Raw genomic sequence first — 8,075 nt, 5'->3', positions numbered from 1 at the left:
GGCAAGAATGACCCCATCCATAGGTTCCCTCGGTGCTGAATCCTACTCCCAACTGAACTGACACTGATTATTGGATGAACTAAGCTTAACTGAGCAAACAACTTATCATAATAACTGACTGAATAATAATGCTCATGGTATATCTGAAATTATTCTGAAGATACTAAAATTATGTAAACATCTAAGTATTGGGTATTCATAACCCTCCAGAACTAAATGGAAATAAAAATACAGACATATAAAAGCATTGAAACCATAGTAGGGAATCATTATTCAAAATCCAACACTTAGGCATTTCATCAAACACTTGAGAGTCATGAATTTAAGCATGGGAATGAGTAAGTCATGTGATAATAACATAGTTGCAATACTAAAACCATGAATTAAGTTTTTAAATGACAAGAGTTCAATGTTCAAAATAGGCAATGGCTTCCATCAAAAACACGTGTAATCATAACTTGAAATTAAATTATCAAGATGTTCCTGGGCATAATTCAACTTAATCATGTAAAATTCATAAATTAAAACAGAAAAAGAGATTCTTGGAATCCATGGGTGAAAAGGGCCCATGGATGAACATCACACATACCTTAAACCCTTAAGCTTGAAAGAGAAACACCAATCTTAATGCTTTCTTGAATGTTCTTGGATTGGAAACTTGAATTCTTAGTTTTCTTGGAGAGAAAATAATGAAATTGGATGATCTTAGGGGAGGATAGGGTTTGTTTTTGAGAGAAAATTAGAGATGATGGGCAAATAATACCCTAACTGAAGCTTTAAGTCATGAATTTATGAAATTGGTTAAGGGGGAAAAGACATAATTTCCCCTCAGACATTTAAATTCGCAACTGAAGTGTGGATTATAAGGTCAGCATGATGCGATGAGAGATCCATAGCTATAACCATCACGACGCGACGCTATCGCGATGAGCTACTTGAATTGTGATCCAAACATGACCTAATCCTCATTCAAAAAATTCAAAACTTCTCCGAGATATGCTCATTACACCCCTGAACATAAATTAACTCAAAAACCAACATCTCGGGGTTGGGCAGACTAATTTAAAAATTCTTGAAGTTGAGGGGCCTTAAAAATGACTAAGTCCCCAACACTTAGTGAAATTTTCAGGCTTTAAGCCTCTTATGCATACAATTAGGAGCTGAAATAAACTAAGAATAGTACGAGGTATTACATTAATGATATGTATAGGCTGTCAGATGCCAATAAGAGACTGTTCAAAGAAAAAATTTGTGCTCAAAAGAGTTAGTTTCCTGCACAATAGAGCCCGGGAAGGGAAGAACCTTGGGCAGCCATGGAGATAGGGATTTACTTGAATGATTTCATAGCTGAGGTGAGAATTTGGATGACCACCATTTGTAGCTGTGTGTCTTTAACCACTAATATGACAAATATCCCTGTCATGAGAGCCCAAATGGTAGCATACATCCTAGACAATATTCTATTGAATATTGGTCAATTTATGGTCTCAGAGCTGAGGTACTACAAAAATCAAGGAGGGCCATAACTCATGTTTCCATACCTTATCATTGAACTATGATGGAGGGCCGGAGTTAAGGAATATTTGGGGGATAATTGGATATCTCCAAAAGCATCCACATACACATTGAAGATGGGCGGTGAGAGCGCCACATCTAAGAGCAAGAAATGGATGATTAATTTGGGTAAGTTAGTGAATGATGATGATAACTCTTGCAGGCCATCCTCGAAAGGGCCATTTGAGGAGCTCTCTAGTTAGATGTGAATAATGTGGGAGTTGGTATCTAATTTTTCTTAGAGACCAGATGTATCTTCTAGAGGTTGCACTTCATATGTCTCCAGGGGTAATTATGAGATTCTCTTCAAGGACCAGAGAGAAAATAGAGGTTTACTATATCTAGGATGAAGCAGACCTACACATCTTTGGCACAGTCACATCGACATTTGTTCGACTCTCATGACAAGATGAGGAGAAAGGAGTAGGAGAGATATAAGTTTTTCACCAATATTTGGAAAGAGGTGAAGGGATTGTTGAAAGTCCTGAATCTATGAGAGATAATTCCTTCCCTAAGAGCAGGTGCTGATGATGAGGTCCCGATAAGTGGTCCGACGATGAGGAGCTGGATGCTGATGAAGTTGATGATGCTGATGAGAAGACAGAGAGTAATGGATGCACTTGATGTAGTTTCAGGAAGCACTTTTTACTTTCTTATTCTTTCATTCTATGCAGTAAGGACACTATAGCTTTTTAGTTGGGGGTGTCCGTCTCTTCGTATTTTATATTCATTATTTGGTTTATATTATTTGGATAATTACTTATATATTTTTTATGTTAGTTGGACGATTTGTCTTTTATTTGTTATGGATAATTTGATGATTTCTTGTTGCAATATTGGGTATCCTGATGGTGCCTATGTTTTGAGGATTAGTCATTTTTGTTTTTCATTTTTAGATTTTTATGTTTCTCTGATAATAATGTTGGACGAGCATTTCTTTATCATTGATTGAGTGACAACATTCTTAAGGAAAATCATTGCGTTTTGGCATTGAGGCATAGATGCAGGGGAAGTCTAAGTACCTATGGGAATATAGATTGGGATTGCCTTCATTTCTATGGTAAATTCTGAGTAGCCATATGGTTTTCCCTTGCGAGATCCAAAATGTGAGTTAGAAGCTTGATTTGCTGCTAACGATATCTAATCTTGCATGGTAAAATGTGAAACAAGAATCCCCCTCTATCTAAATTTTTTTGTGAATCAAGGGCATATAGTTGAATGATTATGTAACAACGCTTTACCTTTTTTAGTGACTCTAAATTCTTTAGTTGGTAGTGATGTGATAAATAACTCTTTTTGCTCTCACGTAGGAAATGGAATTGATCCTCCTAGAAAAGTTTGCATTCCAAGTGTGGTGAGCATTAGTTAAATAATTATTGTACCTACTTGTGTCTTCTATAGCTTGACTCGTTGGTCCTTCAAAGCTAATATTGATTACACGTGGTTGGTTAAATAATCTTAGGCCTTCTTTGTGATTATTGAAAACCACTTTAGCCAAAAAAGGCCTACCCATATGCGAACATTATCCCTAGTCACCCCTCTTGAGTTAATCAACCTTTCTTTGGCAACTTCATTACAAGCCTTGAATCATTTGAATTTATACCTCTGTTGAACCACACCCTCCTTGAACTTAAAAGTTCCAACTTAAGGCTAAAAGCCTAAGCTAAGGGTGGTGTATCTTAGAAGAGGTGATCATGGTCCATGGTCTTGTAAGTGAGTGCCTAGTATCAAATTAATGATGAAAATTAAAAGAGAAAAGAAGGGAGTAACAAAAGAAAGAAAAATCATTAACTTACAAATAGGAAATATATGAAAAGAGAGTAATTTCAAAAGGTGGACGAACTAATATGGTAAAATAGGCACATGTGTGATTTAGAAATGAATTAAGTGGACAATGATCCAAAGTTTGATCTAAGCTAGAGTGTTATGTGGAGTTTAAGGAGGGTGTAGTCATTTTATCCCAAATGTTTATCCTACCTTTTGCCGAGCCTACATTATAATCTTGAAAAAGTCCTTCGAGATCTCCAACCAAGTGTCTTCAAGTTAGTAATGATTTAAAATAAAGGAAAGCATATGGCATGATACTTGTAAGCATTAAGAAATTCTTTTTGAGTATGAGTTCTTTCACATTAGTCCCTTGTTGCATGATTGAAATTATGGTGTGTTGGGACTTTCTTTCGTGCGAAGGCATGTAAACTAAGCTAGTTTGGCGATATTTCATGTTCCAATAATAAGGCAAAGGAGTGTAGTTGAGTTACTTTTGATAGAGACCCACCTCTTGAGAGTTAGTAGTTGTTACTTGATTATTTGTAAAAGTCCTTTACATCCTTGAGAATGTGATTGATTTTGAGGGGAGTTGTATGGATATAACTTCTCATTCTTGGTGACTAATTGTTAGTGCTAATCAAGTTTGGTGATTATTTGGTTAAAAGTGTGGGCTTAAAAGTTAGATAGTCTCATTGAGTGTGAAGTAGTGTTGCTTGAGGACAAGCAAAATCTATAAGTTAGGGTTGTTGGTGAGTGGTACATTTTCCACTCATTGGTACCTCATTTCTTGCACTATGGTAACTAAATCCTACAGGGAAATCTAATGAAAATGAGTCGAGGCTAAGATGGAAAGGAAGAAAAGTGAACAAAGTTGGAACAAGGGTTAAAAGTGAAGCTTAGGTTGGGGTATGTTTACTTTAGGCTTTGAAGGTTTTGATGTCTCATCAATAATCGTATTTCCACTATCCAAATTGGTCACGACTGTGAGCTTTCTCTTAAGCTTATTGTCGAACCGCCTAATAAAGTTACTTGCCAAATTGTTCCAAGAGATCTATTTGCTAGTATCATGTTCGGTTTACCATATCAATGCTGGACCCTTGAGTGAACTAACAAAGATTTTCATCTTAAGGTTATCACTTTGCCCTATAATCGATAGCTTGTCAACGTACTCCTTTAAGTGGGAATGGGGGTTTCTAGACCCATCATTTAATGGGAAGTTCAAGTCCTTAATTTTATTATTATCTTCTTCCTTAGCTTTAGGCGACTTATTCATCTTAGGCTGTTGAGACAACCATGCCTCATGGTTAGGAATTTGTCCTTCCATTTCTTTTTCTTTGCCCATAGTGGTCAACCCATTGAGGGCTTTCAGCAGTGCAACTGAATACCGACTTGAAGATCCTTGTGCCCCATAATCAGCATGGGTGAGGTTGCCAATATAGGAGATGACACAGTGTAAGTGACAACAATGAAGTCAGTTTCGGATAGTGGCTCAGGAAAATCTGGTGGCATCTCAGCTAAACCTTGGAGATCAGTCATTATCCCCCTAATTCTCTCTATTTTTCCCTCTATTCTTCTAATGCTCGAAATAACTTTGTTTTGACGCCATCCCAAATTCTCATGCTCATCGTCGCTATTGACAAGATCGATACACATTACTTGACTAGCCATTTTGATGTTCAACTTTAGTTAGCTTTAGAGAAAAGGATTTACGATTAGAAACAAAGAGTACGCACAGAAGTCTAGGATGAATATTCTACTCAATCGAAATTAATGAGTTATGCTTATTCAGAGTGAATAAAAGTTATGACAGCTCTATGTAACTTAGAGATTGCGAAAGCTAAGGTACGACACGTATATGATGATATTAATGTACGAGGATCGTGGTAGTACAATAGTATGTAAACGTTAGAAGCATTAGGAAATAGATATCCTAAAATGATATGTTGCATAAGAGGTAGTAAATGAGACTGAAGCTCTTTATCGAAGCGAGAGTTGAGCCTGAAAATGAGTAATGTACTAATAAATGAGTCAAGAGGATAATTTGAAGGGAAGTTTTTGGATAGACCCTAAGAGTGTTTGTAGGGTCCTAACATGACAAGATTTTTTAGAGTAACGAGCTCTAAAGTGAGGAACACTAAATGTAAGGAATGACTAAGGTAAGAACGGAAACAACAAAATAAGTACGATGTCAATACATACATAGAAATACAATACATAGCAAATAATTGTGAGTTCCTTTGAGGTCGTAAACCTCTTTAGACTTTGAATGAGACTAGCATTCAACGCATCAAGGATGCCAGGGCATCCTACGTTGAATGGAACGCATATTCCTTAGTGAAAGAAATATGTAGCCAAGACCTAAAGGACAAGAGTGGGTTTATGACATGGTTCCCTCAAGTGGACAACTCGAGAGTGGGAAAGCTTGTGACTGTCAATGCACCGCAGCTCAACCAATCCATAAGGCATTTCCCGAAGGATGTTTTAGGAAAGAATGTTCGTACAACCACGCAACTGTTCATAAAAGAAAAATAAAAGAGGTTCCAAGTGTAGGAAAGTATGAGCGGAATGCCAGTTATATAAAGCAATAACATATAACACATAGCAAAATATAATAGCATGCTTAGCAAACTAATAATTATTAAAACATATAGCTAACAAAAGGGAGAAGAGGGAAAGGGACAGGTGTGGAGAAACATGAACAACACATAAAAGGAAAAGGAGACGAGACTAACATGCATAAATGAATCATGATATAAACAATAAAAGAGAAAGAGCAAAATTAATTACGAAAAAATAAATAAACAAAACTAAAGAATCCCATATAAAACACAAACTCTCAATGGTTAGAACCTAAGATCCCCAGCAGAGTCGTCATTTTATCGCTCCCCATTTTCCTCACGAAAAGAGGGATTCAACGTAACAAACTCTTTTTAGGATTGTTTTGAAGGAAGAGTGTAAAGAGTCGCCACCTAACGAGTTAAGGTTCGTTAGGGCACCGGTCTAGACTACTACGAACGTATTTTGTTTAGTTTTAGTTCACGAGAAATTCGAAAAAGGGTTCAAATTACCTCAAAAGAAAGGTTTTATGCACCTTCCGAGGTCCACAAAGGTGGTTCCCAACCGAATTCGTATTTTACGTGGGGATTCTATATGATTAAATAAAGGTCTCTAATTTTATTATTAATTTAATGTTTAACTAAGTGATAAATCAATTAATGAACAAAACACATGTTATTTTATTATTTCTAGTTGTTAATTAGCTAAGTGATAAAAATAGTAAACACACATAATAAGACAAGCGAGGAGAAAGAAATGACATAACTTGTAATAAAAGAGGACTACTTATATAATAAATTAACTACCCCAAATAAATAAGCATTCAAAGTAAATAAAAGGATAACAGAAATTGTCAAATCAAACAAAGGAATGTTTTGGTCTCATTCAGATAAGAAACCCAACTTGTTTAATCATCACCCAACCCTCCAGCTGAACTCTTAGACAAGTAACAATGTAATTAGTCTTACCGTCAATATCTGTTGGGATCATCACTTCCGAATGACTACCCGCCACACCACACCAAGGCTGGATGTCAAGTCTAAAAGTTTTCTACAACAAGGATAAAACTATTATCTTTAATAATACTTATCGTCCCACCTATCGTCCAAGAGGCACTAAACTTCGCTATTTTAGTTTGGTGGTCTAGACAAAGTAAAGCTATGTTGCCTAGGACTCAAAGCGCGTAACAAATAGGACATCACATAGCACATAATTGTCTCAAGTTAACCTCTTGATTAATTAAGAAGTTAATGTGATTGACATGCAAAGACAAATAATTACTTATGTTGACGTCATTAACCTATAGGCATGATATCTAAGTGTTCAACAATAGTTAACGTGACAAAAGACAACTATGATTCGTGGGTGTAACAATGTGTTGTCAAATTGTTAAAAGAGGGTGTCTGAAGTGTGGTAAATGTATCAAGAAATTGTGCTCACGAAGTGTTATGAACTAATGAGAATTTAAAAAATTAACAAAATATTAAAATGCATTAACATGCTAAGAATGCAATGTACTTAATCTAGTGTTAACACGTTGAAAACGCTCAGAATCTATATTTTAATATACGGGCAGTTTTGTTGGTGCAGGAACATAATGCAATAACATGCTAAAATGCCCAACACTTAGTTTTTACATGCTAAAATACATTTGTAATGCAGGAAATTAATATTAACATGCTGGAAAATCCAAAAGGAGCCTACAATCTAATTTTAAAATGCTGAAATTTATATTCAATATGCTGAAATTCTCATTAAACATACTAAAAATAATGTTAAGGCGTAGTGATTTCATGTTGATATGCTGAAACATAACAAGTGTGTTTAGTCTAATGTTCAACATGTTGAAAATGTAGTGTTATAGCATGCTGGACACTAATGATTTATGCCTAAAAATGCAATTTAACACGCTAGAATTCAATTGAACAAGCTGGAAATTTAATTTAGACATGCTGAAATTTATATTTAATATGCCAAAGATTTAATTAAACAGCTGAAAAATTAATTGCAGATGCTGGAAAATTGTTTAAATAAGATGGAAATTGATTTAAAACCTAATATCCCATATTAACATGCCGAGATTTATTTTGATGCATGACAATTTGATACTAACACGATCTAACAATGCTAAAATTCATTTTAATGCGTAGAAACGTGCTCAAATAATGCTGAAAATTCGTTTTAATGCTATTTAACAT

The sequence above is a fragment of the Capsicum annuum genome, chromosome 3 (assembly GCF_002878395.1).
Source record: "Capsicum annuum cultivar UCD-10X-F1 chromosome 3, UCD10Xv1.1, whole genome shotgun sequence".
Taxonomy (NCBI): domain Eukaryota; kingdom Viridiplantae; phylum Streptophyta; class Magnoliopsida; order Solanales; family Solanaceae; genus Capsicum; species Capsicum annuum.
The sequence above is the reverse complement of the archived record's forward strand: the minus strand, read 5'-3'. Positions refer to the sequence as shown.